This window comes from Triticum dicoccoides, chromosome 4B (genome assembly GCF_002162155.2).
Source record: "Triticum dicoccoides isolate Atlit2015 ecotype Zavitan chromosome 4B, WEW_v2.0, whole genome shotgun sequence".
Taxonomy (NCBI): domain Eukaryota; kingdom Viridiplantae; phylum Streptophyta; class Magnoliopsida; order Poales; family Poaceae; genus Triticum; species Triticum dicoccoides.
Genome location: NC_041387.1, coordinates 506,209,628 through 506,233,918, shown reverse-complemented (window position 1 = coordinate 506,233,918; position 24,291 = coordinate 506,209,628).

Here is a 24,291-nt window from a genome sequence, read left to right as displayed (position 1 = left end):
AGACGCCATCACAGTGTTGGGCGAAGGATTCCAGTCGACCCCAGGGAACCATGCTTTGATGCGAGATCCATTATCATTCAAGGTCTGGTCGACAGGAACAGAGCTCACCGAGAGGGTCACAACAGAGATGCACCTGCCAGCGGCAGGGTGCATGTCTCAGGACCAAAGTGTTTCAGTAGAGCCATCAGGACCGCGGTGATTCCTCCCAGTTTCAGGTTGGCGACTGGAGTCAGTAAGTTCACTGGTGAGTCCAAGCCTGATACTTGGCTTGAGGACTACCGTGTGGCTGTTCAGATTGGCGGTGACAATGATGAGGTGGCCATGAAACATCTGCCTCTTATGTTGGATGGATCAGCCAGAGCATGGCTGAATCAGTTAGCACCCAGCAGCATTTACACTTGGGAAGATCTTTCCCGAGTGTTTGTCAGAATGTTTGAAGGAACTTGCAAGCGACCAGCAGGACTGACAGAGCTGCAAACTTGTGTGCAGAAGCCTAATGAGACTTTGAGAGATTACATCCAGAGATGGATCACATTGCATCACACGGTAGAGAATGTATCTGATCACCAGACAGTTTGTGCCTTCAAGGACGGTGTTAAGTATAGAGAGCTGAACCTGAAATTCGGTTGAACCGGAGACATGTCTCTGAGTCGAATGATGGAGATAGCCACCAAGTATGCCAATGGTGAATAAGAGGATCGGCTCCGGAGTGGCAAGCACAAGTCAGCTGCCCACGAAACCGGAGGAGGGAACTCCAGTCAGAAGCAGAAACGGAAAGCTGAGCCAGCTACTCCTGGAGAAGCCTTGGCCGTGACTCAAGGAAAGTTTAAAGGGAAGCCCAAAGGGCCTTGGAACCCTAAGAAGGTGAAAGACAAGGAGGGAAATGACGTGATGGATTTGCCATGTCACATCCACACGAAGAAAGATACCACTCGACAGTGTCGGCTCTTGATCCAGCAATTCCATGGGAAGCAGCCCAAAGATAAGGAAAAGGAGTCGGACAAAGTTGAGGACAAAGAGGATAGTGATGATGGATATCACCAGGTCAATTCCACCCTGTTGATTTTTGCTGACGTTGAAAGCAAAATTCGACTGAAAGTTATCAATCGGGAAGTGAATATGGTTGCTCCGGAAACACCCAATTACCTAAAATGATCTCAGACTGCCATCACATTTGACTAGTCTGATCACCAGACACAGATAGCCACCCCTGGGAGGCAAGCTCTGGTGGTCGACCCAGTCGTCGAAGGCACTCGACTGACTAAAGTGTTGATGGTTGGTGGCAGTAGCCTGAATATACTATACGCAGAGACGTTGCAAGGGATGGGCATCCCGATGTCCAGACTCAGCACCAGCAACATGAGTTTCTATGGAGTCATTCCTGGCAAGAAGGCTGCATCACTCGGCCAGATTGCTCTTGATGTGGTTTTTGGTGATTCCAAAAATTTCCGCAAAGAAAAGTTGACATTTGAGGTTGTGGATTTCCCGAGTGCCTATCACGCTATTTTGGGCAGGCTAGCTTATGCACGTTTTATGGCTCAACCATGTTACGTGTACCTCAAATTGAAGATGCCTGGCCCTAAAGGTGTGATCACTGTTACTGGCAATCGCAAGAAGGCGGAAGAGTGCTTTCAGAAAGGCTCAAAGATCGCCGATGCTCAGATGGTAGCAGAAGAGTGGCAGGAACACCAGAAAAATGCAGACCCGAGTGATTTGTTGCGAGCTAAGAAGCCTGCTACGGAATCAACGTTTCAGTCGTCCGGTGAGACAAAACTGGTTCACATCCACCCGACCGACCCCAATGCTGCTCCGACTAATATCTCCACAACGCTCGACCCCAAATAGGAAGAAGCGCTCATCCAGTTCCTCCGTGAGAACTGGGACATCTTTGCATGGAAACCTTCTGACATGCCAGGTGTACCTAGGGGGCTGGCTGAGCACCGTCTACGAGTCGACTCGAAAGCGAAACTTGTCAAAGAACATCTGTGATGGTCCGCCATCCAGAAAAGGAAGGCCATTGGCGAGGAGGTGGCTCGGCTCTTAGCAGCAGAGTTTATCCGAGAAATTTACCACTCCGAGTGGCTCGCCAATGTTGTCATGGTCCCCAAGAAGGACTAGTCACTTCACATGTGCATTGACTTTAAACATATTAATCGGGCCTGCCCGAAAGATCATTTTCCTCTCCCCCGCATCGACCAAATAGTCGACTCGACTGCGGGATGTGAGCGACTGTCTTTCTTAGACGCCTATTCCGGATACCATCAGATCCGTCTGTATGGACCCGATGAGATCAAAACAGCTTTCACCACCCCATTTGGGTGCTTCTGTTATGTCACCATGCCATTTGGCCTCAAGAATGCCGGAACCACGTTCATGAGGATGATTCAGAAGTGTTTGCTCACTCAAATCAGTCGGAATGTGGAAGCATACATGGATGATATTGTGGTCAAGTCACGGAAAGGTTCTGACCTGCTGACTGACCTTGCTGAAACATTAGCCAACCTCAGGAGGTATGATATCAAGCTTAATCCATCAAAGTGCACATTCGGAGTTCCTGGCGGAAAATTACTCGGTTTTCTCATTTCCGAACAAGGAATCGATGCAAATCCAGAGAAAGTGGGCACTATACTCCGAATGAAACGACCTGTGCGTGTGCACGATGTTTAGAAGCTTACTGGTTGCTTGGCCGCTTTAAGTCGATTCATCTCTCGTCTCAGTGAAAAGGCATTGCCTCTTTACCGACTGATGAAGAAGTCAGACAAGTTCGAGTGGACTCCTGAAGCTGATGCAGTGTTTGCAGAGCTAAAAGCCCTGCTTTCCACCCAGCTGGTGCTTGCTGCCCCGATCAGCAAAGAACCTTTGCTGCTTTACATTGCAGCCACAAGACAAGTCGTCAGTACAGTACATACGGTCGAGCGGGAAGAAGAAGGAAAAGCCTTTAAAGTTCAGCGCCCAGTATATTATATTTCTGAAGTTCTGACCCCATCAAAGCAAAGATACCCTCATTATCAGAAGCTTGTATATGGGATTTATATGACCACGAAGAAAGTTGCTCACTACTTCTGTGACCATACCATTACAGTCGTCAGCGACGCCCCATTGTCAGAGATTCTGCACAACAGAGATGCAACTGGTCGAGTGGCAAAATGGGCGATTGAACTCCTTCCCCTAGATATCAGATTTGAGGCAAAGAAAGCTATCAAGTCCCAAGCAATAGCAGATTTCATCGCCGAGTGGACTGAACAGCAACTGCCGACTCAAGTTCACTCGGAGCATTGGACCATGTTCTTTGATGGCTCTAAGATGCTGAATGGTTCCAGTGCTGGGGTAGTGTTGGTTTCCCCCCGAGGAGATAAGCTCAGATATGTACTCCAGATTCACTTTGATTCCTCCAACAATGAAGCAGAATACGAAGCACTTTTGTATGGGTTGCGTATGGCCATTTCACACGGCGTCCGTCGCCTCATGGTCTACGGCGACTCGGATTTGGTGGTTAACCAAGTGATGAAGGAGTGGGACGTCAGAAGCCCAGCCATGACTGGTTACTGCAATACGGTAAGAAAGCTGGAGAAGAAATTCGAGGGGTTAGAGCTTCATCATATACCCCGACTGAAAAATCAAGCAGCCGATGATTTGGCAAAGATAGGTTCCAAGAGAGAAGCCATTCCCAGTGGTGTGTTTTTGGAACATATCCACGCACCATCAGTTCAAGAGGATCCTTTCACCGAGGAAGCTCCGCAACCAAAAAGTGCCACAGATCCGACTGAAGTCGAGGTCCCAGCCGTGGTCGACCTGATCATGGAAGTTTTGGTTATCACTCCCGACTGGATAGTGCCGTACATCGCGTATATCCTAAGGAAAGAGCTCCCAGAGAATGAAGAAGAGGCTTGACAAATCGTCCGTCGATCCAAGGCCTTTATTGTGATGAAGGGACAGTTGTATAGAGAAAGCGCGACTGGAGCCAGTCAGAAATGCATAACGCCGGAAGAGGGTCGGATAATTCTTAACCACATCCACTCGGGGACCTGTGGCCATCATGCGTCCTCTCGGACTATTGTGGCTAAAGCATACCGAGCGGGTTTTTACTGGCCCAGAGCAAATGAAATGGCGAAAGAAATAGTCGACAAGTGTGAAGGATGTCAGTTCTACTCCAATATGTCGCATAATCCCGCCTCGGCCTTGAAGACCATTCCAATTGTCTGGCCCTTCGCTGTTTGGGGATTAGATATGGTTGGACCATTGAGAACTGGCAGGAGCGGCTTCACCCATGTACTGGTGGCAGTCGACAAGTTCACCAAGTGGATCGAAGCCAAGCCTATCAAGAATCTTGATGCTGGCACTGCTATCAGCTTCATCACAGAGTTGATATTCAGATATGGAGTTCCGTATAGCATCTTCACTGATAATGAGTCAAACTTTGATTCCGACCAATTTAAAGCCTTTTGCGCTTCACAAGGCACACGAGTCGACTATGCTTCAGTCGCTCACCCCCAGTCAAATGGACAAGCAGAAATAGCAAACGGCCTAATTCTCAAAGGACTGAAACCCCGTTTGATGCGTGATCTCAAACACGCAGCAGGCACGTGGGTCGACGAACTTCCACCAGTTCTTTGGGGATTGAGGACTACTCCTAATCGGTCGACTGGGAGAACTCCATTCTTTCTGGTCTATGGGGCTGAAGCAGTTCTTCCGAGTGACCTACTTCACAATGCACCCCGAGTTGAGCTCTGCTCTGAAGATGAAGCAAAACAAGACCGGCAGGACACAGTTGACTTTCTGGAAGAAGAAAGAGAGATGGCCATGATCCGATCGACCATCTATCAGCAAGACTTGCGTCGATTCCATGCCAGAAATGTGAAGAGTCGAGCCTTCCAAGAAGGAGACTTGGTCCTCCGAGTGGAACAACAGAAGCCACACAAACTCTCCCCTACTTGGGAAGGCCCCTTCATCGTCACCAAAGTTCTCCACAATGGAGCACCGTCTTTACAATGTCGGTCGCCAGATTGATGAGCCACGAGCTTGGAATGCGGATCTGCTCCGCCCCTTTTACACTTAAGTACTCACTCAGGTGAGATGTAATAAAAAGTACTCCTGTAGTTTGTTTATCAAAGACAAAAGTGTTATAATTTTCCCTTTGATTATTGTTGCTTTTGTTTATGTGAGAAATCCTCCAGTGGGTGGCTTAGCTGCGAATCCGTTTCGCCTAAGTTTGTAAAAAAATCCTACCGAGTGACAAGCAAGCCTCTCACTCGGGGGCTTAGCTGCGAATCCGTTTCGCCTAAGTATTTGAAAATCCTACCGAGTGACGAGCAAGCTTCTCACTCGGGGGCTTAGCTGTGAATCTGTTTCGCCTAAGTATTTGAAAATCCTTCCGAGTGACGAGCAAGCCTCTCACTCGGGGGCTTAGCTGCAGTCCAGTACTCGCCTAAGTATTTGAAAATCCTACCGAGTGGAGAGCAATCCCCCCACTCGGGGGCTTAGCTGCAGTCCAGTACTCGCCTAAGTATTTGAAAATCCTACCGAGTGGAGAGCAAGCCTCCCACTCAGAGGCTTAGCAGCAATTCGGTACTCGCCTAAGTATTTAATCCATTCCGATCCGCAAGGACGATGAGGTGTAGGTCGACTGCCACCTTCTCCTTCGGAGCTACGCCACAAATACAAAAATCCTACCGAGTGGAGAGCAAACCTCCCACTCGGATGCTTAGCTGCAGTCCAGTACTCACCTAAGTGTTTGATAATCCTACCGAGTGGTGAGCAATCCTCTCACTCGAGGGCTTAGCTGCAGTCCAGTACTCGCCTAAGTGTTTGAAAATCCTACCGAGTGGTGAGCAATCCTCCCACTCCAGGGCTTAGCTGCAGTCCAGTACTCGCCTAAGTGTTCAAAAATCCTACCGAGTGGAGAGCAATCCTCCCACTCGGGGGCTTAGCTGCAGTCCAGTACTCACCTAAGTGTTTGAAAATCCTACCGAGTGGTGAGCAATCCTCCCACTCGGGGGCTTAGCTGCAGTCCAGTACTCGCCTAAGTGTTTGAAAATCCTACCGAGTGGAGAGCAATCCTCCCATTCGGGGGCTTAGCTGCAGTCCAGTACTAGCCTAAGAAATTCATTTTGCTCTGCAAGGATGACGAGGTGCATGTCGACTGCTACCTTCTCCTTCAGAGCTACGGCACAAATACAATGTGCGCTCTGCAAGGACGACGAGGTGCAGGTCGACTACTACCTTCTCCTTCAGAGCTACGGCACAAATACAATGTGCGCTCTGCAAGGACGACAAGGTGCAGGTCGATTGCCACCTTCTCCTTCAGAGCTACGGCACAAATACAATGTGCACTCTGCAAGGACGACGAGGTGCAGGTCGACTGCTACCTTCTCCTTCGGAGCTACGGCGCAAATACAATGTGCGCTCCATCCCGACCCGCAAGGACGCAGGTCGACTGCAATCTGTGCTCCAACATTCAAGAGTACGTCACAAGCACTAAAATATACTCCGAGTGGAGAACAAGGTTTGCTCAAAGGCAAATGCAAGCATATTCAACGGCAAAGCCAAGTTCAGATAGCATCCTACGGGTCCAGAAGTGCTCAGACGTCAAGCCTGTTAAAGTTTATTGGTTACAAAATCACTCGGCATTCCGAGGCAAATTTAAGGCATCAAGCATAGAAAGTTTTTTACTCCTCAGGTGGAGGACTGGAAGGCGCGACAAACTGGTCCAGGTCGATTCCATCTGCAATCCGAGTAGCAGCAGCGATGAAGGTCTCCATGAAAGATTGGAAGTCATGCTTCTTGGTATTGGCCACCTTGAGGGACGCCAGCTTTTCCTCTCGTGCATCCTTGCAGTGAACACGGACCAAAGACAGAGCGACATCAGCGCCACACCTGGCAGAAGACTTCTTCCATTCTTGCACTCGACCTGGAACTTCATTTAGTTGAGTCATCAGAGACTCGAGGTCATTCTGAAGCGTCTCCCTTGGCCAGAGTGTCGTGTCGATTCGCGACGCCGCAACCTTCAGTCGAGCAAGATAGTCAACCACACCAGCGACACGAGACTCCAGCTAGAGCACATTCATGGCAGTTTCGTCCTTCACAGGAGAGTTGATGGGATCCATGCCTGTCTCCACTCGACTGGTCTCTTCCTCGAAGTTTTGGCAGAATTCTGTAAACACAACTCAAAGATAAGCCAGCAGTTCTATGATAGGTCAGTGACTACAACTCAGTCGGGCAGGAGAGATTACCCTCAAGCATGATGAATAGCTTTTTGGCGAGCCCTCCCAGATAAGCCTCCAGATCGTTCTTCTTCCCCACCAGTTCACTAGCCTTGTCAGTCAGAGCAATCTTGTCATTCTTCAGACGGCTGACTTCCTTGTTGGTCGCGTCGAGAGCAGCTTTCAGGTTGGCGTTCTCCTATTCAAGTTTGCCGACTGAAGCCATCTTCTCTTCCGCAAGCTTCGTTTTGTCCGAAGTCGCCTTCTGTGCCTCGACAAGTTCCTGGTCCTTCTTCTTCAGAGCCTCCTTCGTTTTATCTACAAAATGACAATGAGGTCAGAATCAAGAATGGGAAGAAGGATAAAAACAGTCGTCAAGTTCTCACCAATCATACCTTTTGCTTCATCCTTTGCCTTCTGGAAGTTCTCCTGAACAAGCTTCAAGTCAAGGTCGAGCTGGATATGTTTGTTTTCCAATTCAGTATAGCGGGCGACAAGCTCGCAAGATTTCTGCGAAGAATCAGTCGACAATTATCAAAGAGAGGTTGCTTCCGAGTAACTAAGAGAAAAACCTAACATTTCTAGGACTACAGTCGAATCAAAATATTCAACAGTAGTCTCGGGGACTACACCCAGTGGGTGCACTCAGCGTGCCCCCACTAGTTTTATCGACTTGATCCGATTAGTCGACCGAAAGGAACAAAGAGATTGTGGTTCCAAAACCATAGCTAACTGCCAGCAGTCAGTCATGGTCTCATCACGATCTACCAAAAAAAAGAAAGAGAGAGAAAGTTCTTCAGACTACAGTCGAATGCCAGCAGTCCACCGTAGTCTCGGGGACTAGACCTAGTGGGTGCACTCAGCATGCCCCCACCGGTTCCAAGGTTCCATTCGACATGGTCCGACCAGACCGACTGAAGAAGTTGGAATGAGGAAATTCAAAATACAAAGACTACGGTCGACTGCCAGCAGTCGACCATAGTCTCGGGGACTAAACCCAGTGGGTGCACTCAGCATGCCCCCACCAGTGCAAAAAATCAATCGACGCACCCAGTGGGCATACAGATTCAAAGATCTTCAGAAAGAAAGTCTTCAGATAGCATATCCTAACAGAACAGGCGGTGACCAACTAACCTGGACATTGCTCTGAAGGGCTGATCTCGCATCATAAGCCGCTTGGTTGGCTTCCCGGATCACCTTCACCTGCTCCATCATAATCCCCGCCTGGCGTATAGCCTCCTTAGAAGCACCCGCTTGGTCCTTTGGGACGTGGTGTGTGGCGAAAAGGGAGGGCGGATCAGCAGTCGACGATGAAGGCTGGGCACTCGTCAGCGGCACAGCGAAGGTCACAGAATGCCAAGTGACATCGCCACCTTCTTGAACGAGTACCTCAGGTACTGATGCAGTCCGAGTGGCCTTGCCAGCTGGTGCCTTTCTATTCTTCCTCGCCTTCAGTGGCACCTCGTCGTCATCATCAGGGAGATCAATGACATGATGAGGAGCTGCAGGACAAATCCAGAGTCAGAAACAAAATCCAATCGACCAAAAGTGAAAATGCAAGAGAGCGTACCAGGGTTGGAGGTGGCAGCGTCTTCCATTTCCTGGTCATCATTCTTGGCGGAGGTCTCGGAGGTAGCAGCACTGCAGATTTCAGAAATCAGACGGTTAGTCGATGAGTCGACCATAAGTTCGTCCGAGCTAAACAAGGAAACACAAGATCTGCTGTTACCCGGAGATAGTGGGAATGGCCATTCTCATCTTGGGCAAGGCCTTCGGCGGTTTTGACGGCTTCGACTGCTTTGGCGCTTTCTCAGTCAGCGTCGGAGAAGCCACCCGAGGGCGCTTGGACGACTGCACAACAGGCGCGACCGCTTTGCCACGCTCACCCGCGGGGTCATGGGCAAGCTTGGATCGCCTTTCCGTGCAAGGAGGATCGACTTCCATTTCCTCCTCCTCCTCGCTGGAGCCGTCGTCATCCTGTTCCCCCCCCCCCACCATCAGATTGCCACTCCTCCTCCTCGCTTTCACCTCCACTCGCCTCTCCCTCCCCAGCTTGTTCTTGTGCCCCGTTGGGCATCGAGTACATCTCAGTCGTGGCCTAGAAGACAACAAACAAGACAAAAGTCAGTCGACTGGTTTTAAGCAAGCAGAATGGAGAAAGCAGAATCACAGTCGGAAATGCAGAATCAGACCTTGTCTACTTCGTATGATTGGTCGAGTGGGACTATCCTCCTGGCTCCGCGGGGGTTGTCTTTGTTCCCCGTGATTCTCACCATCCACCACTCCAGCTTGGCATCGTCAATCTCCTCCGGATGGATCCGGGTGGTGTCCTCAGTGCTAGAATACAACCACATTGGATGATCTCGAGCTTGGAGCGGCTGGATGCATTGTCGGAGGAAGACCTCCAAGAGGTCCATGCTAGTCACCCCATCGCGGATGAGCTGCACGACACGCTCGACCAACACCTTCACCTACGCCTTCTCTTCCGGGACCACCTTCAAAGAGGAGGGCTTCCTCACTCGTTCCATGGAAAAGGGAGGGAGTCCAGTCGACTGCCCTGGCGTCTGCTGGTATTTGTAGTAGAACCAAGTCGACTGCCATCCAAGGACGGAGTCGGGCAAAATCATGGTCGAGAAGGAGCTCTTTCCTCTCAACTGAACCCCAAGAACCCCACACATCTGAATCACATGTGTTCTCTCATCACTCGGATTGGCCTTCTTCACCGTCTGGGAGCGACAAGTGAAGATGTGCTTAAAAAGACCCCAATGAGGCCGGCAACCCAAGAAGTTCTTGCATAAAGACACATAAGCAGCGAGATACACGATGGTGTTGGGTGTGAAGTGGTGGAGTTGTGCCCGAAAGAAATTCAGAAATCCCCGAAAGTAAGGGTGGGGCGGCAAAAGGAAACCCACGGTCGATGTGGGTGGCCAAGAGAATGCACTCACCCTCCCGAGGCTGCGGCTCCGACTCCCTCCCCAGGAGCCGCGCCGATCCATGGGGGATCAGCCCTCCATCGGCCAGGTCATCGAGATCCGCTAGACTAATTGTCGAGCGGATCCAGTCGCCCTAGATCCAGCCCAGCGACAGGCCGGTCCTCGATGAAGATCCGCTTCGACTGGTTCCCCTCCCCTTCGCCTTCGCTGTCGCTTTCTTTGCCCGCTCCAGGGCTGCCGTATTCTCCTTCACCATCGTCACTGGCGAGGCACGCACAGAGCAGCGGCGCTGAGGCAGAAGCGGACGCGGCGGAGGAGTTTGGAGAAGAGAGGGGGGGATGAGGGCGCACTGTTCAAAAAACCCCATCCGGTGCCTTATATAAGGCTGCTTCCGAGTGGCTGACATGTAGGCCCGGGTGATCCTGTCAAATCCCGCAACAGTCCCGCGCGCGATACGTGGCGAAAAAGGTGGCGTGGAGATCGAGGCGTCCCTGCCTTATCCCGTCCGATTACTGCGGCCTCGCCCCATCCCGCGCGCTTCCCAAAGTTCGAATCCCACAAAATCCACGGGTTGCAGAACAACTCGTCAGGCAGAAGATCTCCTCCACTCTGTCACTCGGAGCTCTCCAAGTGAAAACTTCACTCGACAGATACAAAGAATGGATCAAGGCGACTGAAAAAGAAGTTGGTGCCGTCACCTAAAGTTCATTGATCCAAGACAAGACATACTCATAGCACGAGAAATGGGTCGGAAGAGTTCTCAACTCCTTCTCCACTCAAACCTCGATCCATTCGGGGGCTAATGATGGAGCTATGTACCTAGGGTAGGGTCATGGACCTATCCAAACTACCCTACCCAAGGACATCTCTAGAAGAAACCACCTATCAATCGACTCGGAAGTGTTCCACTCGACGGACTCGAGGACACTCGACCATGAAGCCAACCACTCGACCATGAAGCCAAGCACTCGACAGCCAGGAGATCTAAACTCACTCTGCACGCTAACGGTCGGTCATTAAGTAGCTTTTATGGTGATTGATACGTCTCCAACGTATCTATAATTTTTGATTACTCCATGCTACTTTGTCTACTGTTTTGGACTATATTGGGCTTTATTTTCCACTTTTATATTATTTTTGGGACTAACCTATTAACCGGAGGCCCATCCCACATTTGCTGTTTTATGCCTATTTCAGTGTTTCGAGGAAAAGTAATATCAGACGGAGTCAAAACGGTACGAAATCAACTGGAGAAGTTATTTTTGGAAGGAAAGCCACCCGATGGACTTGGAGTGCACGTCAGGAGATACAGGAGGTTCTCATGAGGGTGGGCCCCCCCTAGGCGCGCCCCCTGCCTCGTGGGACCCCCGTAGCTCCACTGACGTACTTCCTGCACCCATATATACCTACGTATCCAAAAACTTCCATAACAGAACCTAGATCGGGAGTTCCGCCACCGCAAGCCTCCAGAGCCACCAAAAACCAATCTGGACCCTGTACCGGCACCCTGCCGGAGGGGGATCCCATCACCAGAGGCCATCTTCATCATCTCGGCACTATCCATGACGAGGAGGGAGTAGTTCACCCTCGGGGCTGAGGGTATGTACCAGTAGCTATGTGTTTGATCTCTCTCTCTCTCTCTCTCGTGTTCTCTCTCGTGTTCCCTCTATGGCACGATCTTGATGTATCCCGAGCTTTGCTATTGTAGTTGGATCTTATTATGTTTCTCCCCCTCTACTCTCTTGTGATGAATTGAGTTTCCCCTTTGAAGTTATCTTATCGGATTGAGTCTTTTATGAGAACACTTGATGTATGTCTTGCCGTGATTATTTGTGGTGACAATGGGATATCATGTGCCACTTGATGTATGTTTTGGTGATCAACTTGCGGGTTTCGTGACATTGGGAACCTATGCATAGGGGTTGGCACACGTTCTTGACTCTCTGGTAGTAGCTTTGGGGCACTCTTTGAAGTACTTTTATGTTGGTTGGATGAATCTGAGATTGTGTGACGCATATCGTATAATCATGCCCACGGATACTTGAGGTGACAATGGAGTATCTAGGTGACATTAGGGTTTTGGTTGATTTGTGTCTTAATGTGTTATTCTAGTATGAACTCTATGATGGATTGAGCAGAAAGAATAGCTTTATGTTATTTTACTACGAACTCTTGAATAGTTAGAACAGAAAGGATAACTTTGAGGTGGTTTCGTACCCTACCATAATCTCTACGTTTGTTCTCCGCTATTAGTGTCTTTGGAGTGACTCTTTGTTACATGTTGAGGGCTTGTTATATGATCTATCTATGTTATTATTGTTGAGAGAACTTGCACTAGTGAAAGTATGAACCCTAGGCCTTGTTTCCTATCATTGCAATACCGTTTACGCTCACTTTTACCACTTGTTACCTTGCTGTTTTTATTGTTTCAGCTTACAATTACCTTTATCTTCTATCTATTTTGCACTTGTATCTTCATCTCTTCGGCGAACTAGTGCACCTATACAATTTATCATTGTATTGGGTGTGTTGGGGACACAAGAGACTCTTTGTTATTTGGTTGCAGGGTTGTTTGAGAGAGACCATCTTCATCCTACGCCTCCTACGGATTGATAAATCTTAGGTCATCCACTTGAGGTAAATTTGCTACTGTCCTACAAACCTGTGCACTTGCAGGCCCAACAACGTCTACAAGAAGAAGGTTGTGTAGTAGACATCAAGCTCTTTTCTGGTGCCGTTGCCGGGGAGGCTAGGTATAGGGTACTCACACTCCGTCACTAAGCTCTTTTTTGGCGAGGTGAATGCTTGAAGGTATATCTTTAGATCTTGCAATCAGATCTTTTTGTTTCTTGTTTTAGCACTAGTCTAGTTTATAAAAGAAAACTACAAAAAAAATGGAGTTAAGGTTGTCTCATACGCTTCACCTTTTTAATATATTTCGTGAGTATGATGGAAAGGAAAATTGTGCTCAAGTGCTAGAAGAAGAATTACATAGAATTCTTGGCATAAAATGTGTGAAAGATGAGCATGATTGCAATGCTGTTAGTATGAATTCCTTGAATATCCATGATGCTAATGATACGCAAAGCCACAAGCTTGGGGAAGCTATGTTTGATGAAGATGATATTTTTTGTTCCCCAAGCTTTGATGAGCAAATTTACTATGATGAAAGCATGCCTCCTATCTATGATGATTATTGTGATGACACGTATGCTTTAAAGAATAAGGATAATCATGAAATGTGTCATCTTGATCTTAATTTTCAATCACATGATACTTATTTTGTTGAGTTTGCTCCCACTACTATTCATGAGAAGAAATTTGCTTATATTGAGAATAGTAAATTTTCTATGCTTGTAGATCATGAAAAGAATGTTTTAGGTGCTGGTTATATTGTTGAATTCATTCATGATGCTACTGAAAATTATTATGAGAGAGGAACATATGCTTGTAGGAATTGCAATAATATCAAGTTTCCTCCCTATGTGTTGAAAATCTTGAAGTTATGCTTGTTGTGCCATCCTATGCTAGTTGATTATTGTTCCCCTAAGTTGTTTGCTCACAAAATCCCTATGCATAGGAAGTGTGTTAGGCTTAAATGTGCTAGTCATATTCTTCATGATGTTTTCTTTATGTTTCAATTCTTATCTTTTATGTGAGCATCATTGTCATCATCATGCCTAGCTAGAAAGGCATTAAAGAAAAGCGCTTGTTGGGAGACAACCCAATATGTATCCTTACTGTTTTTGTGTGTACACATGATTATGCTACTGTAGTAATCATGTTTTATAGCTTTTGTTTCAATAAAGTGCCAAGTAGAACCTTTGGGAAGACTTGGGTGAAGTTTATGTAATCTTGCTGTAAAAAACAGAAACTTTAGCGCTCACGAGATTAGCTTCCATTTTTTACTGGAGAGTGATTTTAGGTTGATTCTTTTTTAAGATGATTAATAGACAAATTTCTCAGGTCCAGAAATTTATTTCAGAATTTTTGGTGTTCCAGAAGTATACGTTTTATACAGATTACTACAGACTGTTCTGTTTTTGACAGATTCTGTTTTCTATGTGTTGTTTGCTTATTTTGATGAATCTATGAGTAGTATCGGAGGGTATGAACCATAGATATATTAGAATACAGTATATATTAGACCAATATGAATTTAGAATGATTTCATTACAGTACCTAAGTGGTGGTTTTATTTTCTTATACTAACGGAGCTTACGAGTTTCGTGTTGAGTTTTGTGTGGTTGAAGTTTTCAAGTTTTGGGTAAAGATTCGATGGATTATGGAATAAGGAGTGGAAAGAGCCTAAGCTTGGGGATTACCAAGGCACCCCAAGGTAATATTCAAGGACAAACAAGCAACTAAGCTTGGGGGTGCCCCGGAAGGCATCCCCTCTTTCGTCTTCGTTCATCGGTAACTTTACTTGGAGCTATATTTTTATTCACCACATGATATGTGTTTTGCTTGGAGCGTCATTTTATTTTGATATTTTTTGCTTGATGTTAGTTATAATAATGTTTTGCATCTTTAGTTTCAATTAAAAGTCAAGGATAGCCTTTGCCATGCTTATTTTGCTTGGATACATGTTGCTATTTGAAAACAGAAAGTTCACCGCTGTTGCAAAAATTCCCTAGAAAAGTCAGAGAATGGTATAACATTGAATCTTTTTGCATATTAAGCTCTGATAAATTTATTACAGTGGGAATTTTATTTCATAATTTTTGGCGTCAGGGAAGTATTGTTACTCTTGCATTCTTTACATACTGTACTGTTTTGGCAGATTACTGTTATGTTTGCATTGTTTGCATATGTTTGCTTGTTCAATGATTCTATTTGAGGATAGGAGTATTAAATATACAGAGACATTTAGTATTCAATGTTGAATAATAATGTTAGTGATTTGTTACAGTAGAAGATGATAAGGTTTTGCATTGGTTTATACTAACCTATCTCATGAGTTCTTGTTGAGTTTGTTGTGAATGAAGCTTTTGATAAAAAGAGAAACCATGATATGAGAGGAATTAAGGAGACACAAAAGTTCAAGCTTGGGGATGCCCAAGGCACCCCAAGATAATATTTCAAGAAGTCTCAAGCATCTAAGCTTGGGGATGCCCCAGTAGGCATCCCACCTTTCTTCTTCAACAACTATCAGTTACTATCGGTTGAGCCTAAGATTTTGCTTCTTCACATGAGTTGTGCTATCCTTGCATTGTAGTTTTCTTTAGCTTTGCTTGCTGTTTGAATAAGTATCAAGATCTGAAATTCTTTAATGAGAGAGAACCTTACACAAATTGAAATTTGCTAGAATACTCTATGTGCTTCACTTATATCTTTTGAGCTTGATAGTTTTGCTCATAGTGCTTCACTTATACCTTTTTGAGCGTGATAATTTTTTGCTCTAGTGCTTCACTTAGATCATTTAGAGCACGGTGGTGGATTTGTTTTAAAGAAACTATATGAACTCTCATGTTTCACTTAGATTATTTTGAGAGTTGTTAATAGCATGGTAATTTGCTTAAAGATAATATACTTGGTATTCAAGATTTGTGAAACTTTCTTTTGAGTGCGTTGAATACTAAGATAAGTTTGATGCTTGATAATTGTTTTGAGATATGTAAGTGATAATATCAAAGCAATGCTAGTTGGGGTGATTATGAATTTAAAGAATGCTTGAGTTGAAGTTTGTGATTCCCGTAGCATGCACGTATGGTGAACCGCTTTGTGATGAAGTCGGAGCACAATTTTGTTTATTGATTGTCTTCCTTATGAGTGGCAGTCGGGGACGAGCGATGGTCTTTTCCTACCAATCTATCCCCCTAGGAGTATGCGTTTAGTGCTTTGGTTTTTGATGACTTCTAAATTTTTGCAACAAGTGCATGAGTTCTTTTGATTAATGTTGAGTCCATGGATTATACGCACTCTCACCCTTCCACCATTGCTAGCCTCTCTAATACCGCACACTTTTCGCCGGTATCATACACCCACCATATACCTTCCTCAAAACAGCCACCATACCTACCTATCATGGCATTTCCATAGCCATTCCGAGATATATTGCCATGCAACTTTCCACCATTCCGTTTATATGGCACACATTACTTTTGTCATATTGCTTTTTGGATGAACATGTAGTTGACATTGTATTTGTGGCAAAGCCACCGTTCATAATTCTTTCATACATGTCACTCTTGATTCATTGCATATCCCGGTACACCGCCGGAGGCATTCATATAAAGTCATATCTTGTTCTAAGTATCGAGTTGTAATTGTTGAGTTGTAAGAAAAATAAAAGTGTGATGATCATCATTATGAGAGCATTGTCCCAGTGAGGAAAGGATGATGGAGACTATGATTCCCCCATAAGTCGAGATGAGACTTCGGACTTTGTGAAAAATAAAAGAGGCCAAAGAAGCCCAAATAAAAAAGAGAGGCCAAAGAAGCCCATCAAAAAAAGAAAAAAAGGAAAAAAAATGAGAGAAAAAGAGAGAAGGGACAATGCTACTATCCTTTTTCCACACTTGTGCTTCAAAGTAGCACCATGATCTTCATGATAGAGAGTCTCATATGTTGTCACTTTCATATACTAGTGGGAATTTTTCATTATAGAACTTGGCTTGTATATTCCAATGACGGGCTTCCTCAAAAGTGCCCTAGGTCTTCGTGAGCAAGCAAGTTGGATGCACACCCACTTAGTTTCTTTTGTTGAGGTTTCATATACTTATAGCTCTAGTGCATCCGTTGCATGGAAATCCCTACTCACTCACATTGATATCTATTAATGGGCATCTCCATAGCCCATTGATACGCCTAGTTGATGTGAGACTATCTTCTCCTTTTTGTCCTCTCCACAACCACCATTCTATTCCACCTATAGTGCTATGTCCATGGCTCATGCTCATGTATTGCGTGAAAGTTGAAAAAGTTTGAGATTTCTAAAGTATGAAACAATTGCTTGGCTTGTCATCGGGGTTGTGCATGATTAAATACTTTGTGTGATGAAGATAGAGCATAGCCAGACTATATGATTTTGTAGGGATAACTTTCTTTAACCATGCTATTTTGAGAAGACATGATTGCTTTGATTAGTATGCTTGAAGTATTATTATTTTTATGTCAATATGAACTTTCGTCTTGAATCTTTCGGATCTGAATATTCATGTCACAATTAAGAAGATTTACATTGAAATTATGCCAAAGTATCACTCCGCATCAAAAATTCTTTTTTATCATTTACCTATTCGAGGACGAGCAGGAATTAAGCTTGGGGATGCTTGATACATCTCCAACGTATCTATAATTTTTGATTACTCCATGCTACTTTGTCTACTGTTTTGGACTATATTGGGCTTTATTTTCCACTTTTATATTATTTTTGGGACTAACCTATTAACCGGAGGCCCAGCCCAGATTTGTTGTTTTATGCCTATTTTAGTGTTTCGAGGAAAAGTAATATCAGACGGAGTCAAAACGGAACGAAATCAACTGGAGAAGTTATTTTTGGAAGGAAAGCCACCCGATGGACTTGGAGTGCACGTCAGGAGATACGGGAGGTGCTCATGAGGGTGGGCCCCCCTGGGCGTGCCCCCTGCCTCGTGGGACCCCCGTAGCTCCACTGACGTACTTCCTGCACCCATATATACCTATGTATCCAAAAACTTCCAGAACAGAACCTAGATCAGGAGTTCCGCCGCTGCAAGCCTCCAGAGCCACCAAAAACCAATCAGGACCCTGTTCCGGCACCCTCCCGGAGGGGGATCCCATCACCGGACGCCATCTTCATCATCCCGGCGCTATCCATGACGAGGAGGGAGTAGTTCACCCTCGGGGCTAAGGGTATGTACCAGTAGCTATGTGTTTGATCTCTCTCTCTCTCTCTCTCTCTCTCTCTCTCTCTCTCTCTCTCGTGTTCTCTCTCGTGTTCCCTCTATGGCACGATCTTGATGTATCCCGAGCTTTGCTATTGTAGTTGGATCTTATGATGTTTCTCCCCCTCTACTCTCTTGTGATGAATTGAGTTTCCCCTTTGAAGTTATCTTATAGGATTGAGTCTTTTATGAGAACACTTGATGTATGTCTTGCCATGATTATCTGTGGTGACAATGGGATATCATGTGCCACTTGATGTATGTTTTGGTGATCAACTTGCGGGTTTAGTGACATTGGGAACCTATGCATAGGGGTTGGCACACATTCTTGACTCTCCGGTAGTAGCTTTGGGGCACTCTTTGAAGTATTTTTATGTTGGTTGGATGAATCTGAGATTGTGTGACGCATATCATATAATCATGCCCACGGATACTTGAGGTGACAATGGAGTATCTAGGTGACATTAGGGTTTTGGTTGATTTGTGTCTTAAGGTGTTATTCTAGTATGAACTCTATGATGGATTGAGCGGAAAGAATAGCTTTATGTTATTTTACTACGAACTCTTGAATAGTTAGAACAGAAAGGATAACTTTGAGGTGGTTTCGTACCCTACCATAATCTCTACGTTCGTTCTCCGCTATTAGTGTCTTTGGAGTGACTCTTTGTTGCATGTTGAGGGCTTGTTATATGATCTATCTATGTTATTATTGTTGAGAGAACTTGCACTAGTGAAAGTATGAACCCTAGGCCTTGTTTCCTATCATTGCAATACCGTTTACGCTCACTTTTACCACTTGTTACCTTGCTGTTTTTATTATTTCAGATTACAATTACCTTTATCTTCTATCTATTTTGCACTTGTGTCTTCATCTCTTCGCTGAACTAGTGCACCTATACAATTTATCATTGTATTGGGTGTGTTGGAGACACAAGAGACTCTTTGTTATTTGGTTGCAGAGTTGTTTGAGAGAGACCATCTTCATCCTACGCCTCCTACGGACTGATAAACCTTAGGTCATCCACTTGAGGGAAATTTGCTACTGTCCTACAAACCTGTGCACTTGCAGGCCGAACAACGTCTACAAGAAGAAGGTTGTGTAGTAGACATCAGTCATCACAGCACTTTATGTATGGCGTTACCAGTAACGCCCAACCTTAATGTATCTTAAACCCTGCATAACTGAGGGCCGGAGGGGTCTGGCAGACTCTATATAAGCCACCCCCCTCCTCAGTGTAAAGGGTTCGCACCCCTGTAACTCATACGCATATAATCTTGTCGACCGCCTCCGGGCTCTGAGACGTAGGGCTGTTACTTCCTCCGAGAAGGGCCTGAACTCGTAAAACTCATGCGTATACAACTACTCCATAGCTAGGATCTTGCCTCTCCATTAGTACCCCCCTACACTATTATCAGACTTAGAACCACGACAATGCCCACGTCCAATCAACCGCCATGCGACGCCCAAGGCCGCAGGCTGTTGGGTCCCGTGGCGCTTCGCACTTGCCCCTTCGCTTTTGTGCTAAGCGAAGTCCAGACGCGCCTTGGGCCCGGGGGCTACTGTCGGCGTTCTGGGAACGAGGGTACCCAGACTTACCTGCCTGCAGCCTGCGGCGTGGCTCAAGGGGTGGCCCAGTACGGCCCATCTTCATCAACACAATCTCAAGACCCTCGCGAGGGGCGAAGCCTCGCGGGGCGGATGACGGGAAGCTTCCTCAGGCCTGGCCTCATCAGGCTAGCTCACGAGGAGGTGGAGAGATCAAGGCGGGGTACCTCACGAGGTGCCCGTGACGCAAGCCATGACGACCAAAGCCAGGCGGACGCCGGCCTGCGCAGAGTCCTTGTTTCCTCTTTGGTGCAAAGGGAGCAAGCGCAGGCAAGAGTATCAAGCAAAGGCAACCATTTCGGTGCAACAAGACCAAGACCAGCAGAACGGCAGGATGGAGGTCATCGTGGAGCCCAAGTCGACGTCATCGCCAGAGTCTTTGGCAGGCGAGGACAGACTTTAGTTAGGATAAGTGTACTAGATGTTCCCCTTCAAAATGGCCAATTGTTGGTACCCTTCCAGCTCAATATTTGGGAAGAGGCCCAGGGCCTCGCTCTATAAATAGGGCTAGCCACCATGGTATAGAGGCATCTGAAGATCGAGCGGTTGAACCCTAGCCAGAACCACCAACGCAAGAACACCCCTCGCGAGGCAGTTCTTCCTTGTATTGTTCATCATCAGCCCCAGAGGCAATCCACCACACCACAAACTAGAGTAGGGTATTACACCACAATGGTGGCCCGAACTAGTATAAACCTTGTGTCCCTTGTGTTGTTCTTCATGTAGTTTAGATCCTTGCGAGGCGACAAGACATCGGTAGGTAGGGGTGCGATCTCCACGTGCACCCCAGAGTTCGAACCTTGAGGGTATGCCGGAACTCGAAATCCGACAATCGTGCCATAGAGAGAACACGAGAGAGAGATCAAACACATAGCTACTGGTACATACCCTCAGCCCCAAGGGTGAACTACTCCCTTCTCGTCATGTAGAGCACCGGGATGATGAAGAAGGTCACCGGTGAGGGATCCCCCCTCCGGCAGGGTGCCGGAACATGGTCTCGATTGGTTGTTGGTGGCTACAAAGGCTTGCAGCGGCGGGACTCCCGATCTATCTTTGCCTCCGAAGGTTTTAGGGTATATGGACTTATATAGGTGAAAGAAGTCGGTCGGGGGACGCTCGAGGGGCCCACGAGACAGGGGGGCACGCCCAGTAGGGGGGGCTCCCCCACCCTCATGGCCACCTCGAAGCTTTGTTGACTTGAACTCCAAGTCTCCTGGATCATGTTCGTTCCAAAAATCACGCCCCCGAAGGTTTCATTCCATTTGAACTCCGTTTGATATTCCTTTTCTTCGAAACACTGAAATAGGCAATAAAACAGCAATATGGGCTGGGCCTCCGGTTAATAGGTTCGTCCCACAAGTAATATAAAAGTGTATAATAAAACCCATAATCCTTCAAAACAGATAATAAAATAGCATGAATGCTTCATAAATTATAGATACGTTGGAGACGTATCAGCCGCCCACTTTGTGCCTCGGGGAGCTGTGATATAGAACCACCTCCGCTGCCATAAGTCGGACACCTCCGGGAAGGAACCCACTGGCCATGGGGCATCAGCGCTTTTGCTTATTATAGCGCTTCCGCACTCTGCGTGTCGCCCGTCGATCACCTTCGGCTTTATATTGAAGGTCTTGAGCCATAGGCCGAAGTGTGGGGTGATGTGGAGGAAGGCTTCGCACACGACGATAAACGACGAGATGTGAAGGATGGAATCCGGAGCTAGATCGTGAAAATCTAGCCCGTAATAGAACATGAGCCCTCTAACAAAGGGACCAAGACTAAAGCCTAAGCCTCGGAGGAAGTGGGAAACAAATACAACGCTCTCGTTGGGTTCGGGAGTGGGGATGACATGTCCTTGAGCGGGCAGCCTATGCGGGATTTCGGAGGTCAGAGATACCTGGCCTCCCTGAGCTTCTTGATGTCCTCCTTTGTGACAGAGGAGGCCATCCACCAACCTTGAAGGTTGGATCCGGACATGATTGAAGGTCCGAAAGCGCTTAAGCCTGAGCTTTGGGTGTTGGAACTCGAGGTGAAGGAAGGGTTGTGCGTGGGAAGAAAAGTACGAGCCTTGGTTCCTTTATAAAGGGGGTGAATACCAAGCGTCCTCCGTGTGACCATTTGAAACTTATCTAAAATTAAAGGTATCATATTAACCGATGCGGTTGGGTTACCCACACCCGTATTGATGAGAATCCCGTAATAAGGGGAACACGATCTTTGCTTCGACAAGACGTGCCAATAAAACTGCCTCGCAATACGTGTAGTGGCAGGCTGGGGAAAATGGTTCGTAGTAAACCGGGCCGCAGCATGATGTCACACCCTGAAGAGTTGTCAGAAGATTAGATTTGTGGAATATTATGCTCTCTACGGTGGTAAGTGGAAATTATTTTACAGAGCCGGACACGATCCTCGTATTCAAGATCTTCTATGAAGTATTCTAAGAAGGAACCCGCCTTGCAATGCCGAAGACAATTTGCGCGCCAGACTCATCGTCATTGAAGCCTGGTTCAGGGGCTACTGAGGGAGTCCTGGATTAGGGGGTCCTCGGACAGCCGGACTATATACTTTGGCCGGACTATTGGACTATGAAGATATAAGATTGAAGACTTTGTCCCGTGTCCGGATGGGACTCACCTTTGCGTGGAAGGCAAGCTTGGCGATTCGGATGTGTAGATCTCCTTCTTTGTAACCGACTCTGTGTAACCCTAGCCCCCTCCAGTGTCTATATAAACCGGAGGGTTTAATCCGTAGGAGAACGACAATCATAATCATAGGCTAGCTTCTAGGGTTTAGCCTCTACGATCTCGTGGTAGATCAACTCTTGTAATACTCATATCATCAAGATCAATCAAGCAGGAAGTAGGGTATTACCTCCATCGAGAGGGCCCGAACCTGGGTAAACATCGTGTCCCCAGCCTCCTATTACCATTAGCCTTAGACGCATAGTTCGGGACCCCCTACCCGAGATCCGCCGGTTTTGTTACCGACAAGGGGGGCAACCCAAAGCAAAACATACAATCTCTTAGTCGTGTGCGGTGCCCCCCTCCACATTTTAACACCTCGGGCATATCGTCATAGTGCTTAGGCAAAGACCTGCACCGGTAACTTCATCAACACCGTCACCATGCCATCACGCTGACGGAACTCTCCCTCGACCCTCTACTGGATCAAGAGCTCGAGGGACGTCATCGTGTTGAACGTGTGCTGAACACGGAGGTGCCGTACGTTCGGTACTTGGATTGGTTGGATCGTGAAGACGTTTGACTACATCAACCGCGTTACTAAATGCTTCCCCTTTCGGTCTACGAGGGTACGTGGACACACTTTCCCGTCAAGTTGCTATGCATCTCCTAGATAGATCTTGCGTGATCGTAAGATTTTTTTTTTGAATTACTACGTTCCCCAACAATTTGGATGTACAGAGTTTATGATACGAAAACCTAATTTTGTCTTTGTAGAGATATCGGATATTCTCCTTTCTATTTGTGAACTCTTCGATATGTTATTTACTCCTAATTTCAACTTTTCACGGTTTGTGTTGGGGAGCGTTGCAGAAAATTAAAATTTTTCCTACGGTTTCACCAAGATCCATCTATGAGTTCATCTAAGCAACGAGTCAAGGGAGAGAGTTTGCATCTACATACCACTTGTAGATCACGAGTGGAAGCTTACCAAGGGGATGGTGATGATGGAGTCGTACTCGAACGTGATTCGGATCACCGATGTCCAAGTGCTGAACGGACAGCACCTCCGCGTTCAACACACGTACGGGACGGGGACGTCTCCTCCTTCTTAATCCAGCAAGGGGGAAGGAGAGGTTGAGGAAGATTGCTCCAACGGCAGCACGACGGCGTGGTGTAGTTGGTGCAGCAGTACTCCGACAGGGCTTCGCCGAGCATGTACGGAGGAGGAGAGGTGTTGGGGAGGGGAGGGGCTGCGCCTTAACTTGTGGTGTGTTGCAGCCCTCCCCTCACCCCTCTATATATAGGGGAAAGGGCAAGGGGGGCCGGCCCTCTAGGGAAAACCCTAGGGGGGGGGGCGGCGGCCAAGGGGTGGGGGGCTTGCCCCCCAAGCAAGGGGGTTGCGCCCCCTTTAGGGTTTCCCCCCCAACCCTAGGCGCATGGGCCCAAGGGGGGGCGCGCCAAGCCCACTAAGGGCTGGCTGCTATCCCTACGCAGCCCAAGTGGCCCCCCGGGAGGGGTGGCCCCTCCCGGTGGACCCCCGGAACCCTTCCGGTGGCCCCGGTACAATACCGATAAGCCCCCGAAACTTTCCGGTGTCTGTATAACAACTTCCCTTATATAAAACTTCACCTCCGGACTATTCTGGAACTCCTCGTGACGTCCGGGATCTCATCCGGGACTCCGAACAACATTCGGTAGTCACATACTAGTCTTCCTAAAAACCCTAGCGTCACCGAACCTTAAGTGTGTAGACCCTACGGGTTCGGGAGACATACAGACATGACCGAGACCACTCTCGGGCAATAACCAACAGCGGGGTCTGGATACCCATGTTGGCTCCCACATGCTCCTCGATGATTTCATCGGTTGAACCACGATGTCGAGGATTCGATCAAACCCTGTTTACAATTCCCTTTGTCAATCGGTACGTTACTTGCCCGAGACTCGATCATCGGTATCCCAATACCTTGTTCAGTCTCGTTACCGGCAAGTCACTTTACT